This window comes from Hyperolius riggenbachi, chromosome 8, assembly GCF_040937935.1.
Source record: "Hyperolius riggenbachi isolate aHypRig1 chromosome 8, aHypRig1.pri, whole genome shotgun sequence".
Lineage (NCBI taxonomy): Eukaryota > Metazoa > Chordata > Amphibia > Anura > Hyperoliidae > Hyperolius > Hyperolius riggenbachi.
Genome location: NC_090653.1, coordinates 91,833,453 through 91,834,877, shown reverse-complemented (window position 1 = coordinate 91,834,877; position 1,425 = coordinate 91,833,453).

The following is a 1,425-nucleotide window of genomic DNA, read 5'->3' as shown; positions in this document are numbered from 1 at the left end:
GTCTTCTTTCCAAAATGGGGTCATTTGGGGGGTATTTGTACTATCCTGGAATTTTAGCCCCTCATGAAACCTGACAGGTGCGCAGAAAAGTCAGAGATGCTTGAAAATGGGAAAATTCACTTTTGGCACCATAGTTTGTAAACGCTATAACTTTTACCCAATCCAATAAATATACACTGAATGGGTTTTTTTTTATCAAAGACATGTAGCAGAATAACTTTCGCGCTCAAATGTATAGGAAATTTTACTTTATTTGAAAAATGTCAGCACAGAAAGTTAAAAAAGTCATTTTTTTGACAAAATTCATGTCTTTTTTGATGAATATAATAAAAAGTAAAACTCGCAGCAGCAATCAAATAGCATCAAAAGAAAGCTGTATTAGTGACAAGAAAAGGAGGTAAAATTCATTTAGGTGGTAGGTTGTATGACCGAGCATTAAACCGTGAAAGCTGCAGTGGTCTGAATGGAGAAAAAGGCTCTGGTCCTTAAGGGGCGAAAAGACTGTGGTCCTGAAGTGGTTAAAGAGGTACTCCAGTGAAAATAATGTAGTAAAAAAAAAGTGCTTCATTTTTTTACCATAATTATGGATAAATTATTTAGTCAATGTTTGCTCATTGTAAAATCTTTCCTCTCCCAGATTCACATTCTGATATGTATTACATGGTGACATTTTTATTGTGGGCAGGTTATGTAGCTGCTCCTAGCTGTTTTGGCTGTTAGAGACAGCTGTAAACAGCTAATTCCTGTCTGTGAACATTGTTACATTGTGGCACTTTGCCCAGAGTACCGCGGTACTCAGAGCTTCTTGTGGGAGGGGTTTCAGCACAAAATCAGTCATACAGCGCCCCCTTATGGTCTGTTTGTGAAAATCATTATATTTCTCATGTAAAAGGGGGTATCAGCCACTGATTGGGATAAAGTTCAATTCTAAGTTGGAGTTTCTCTTTAAGGCTGCTTCCACATAGGGACGTTACAGACGCACGTTAGTGCAGCCTGTAACGCTCCCTAACTCACAGCAATACAAAGTCAATGGGGCTGTTCACACTGCCCACGTTACGTTACATGTAACGCTGCACATTCTTCAGAACTTGCAGCATACTATAGCGTTCCAGCGGCTTAAGCCGCGTTAAACTGTCTGCACATGCTCAGTGTTGGGGCGGAGAGAAGGCGGGGAGAGGCCGCTATGTAGCCGCGCACATGGTTACTCAATATGCACTGCACTGGTGGGCGCTGAGTGTTTCACTCCGCATCACGTGGTCCCGCCGGCCAATCAGCACCACTCTCACTGCCCTAATGCGGAAAGAGACGCTTAACGCGGCTCACTCAACGTCCTCTACCAACACCGGCAGGCACTGCGTTAGGGGACGTTATGCGACCATAACGTCCACTATAACGCAACGTCCCGGTGTGTAACTAGCCTAAAAG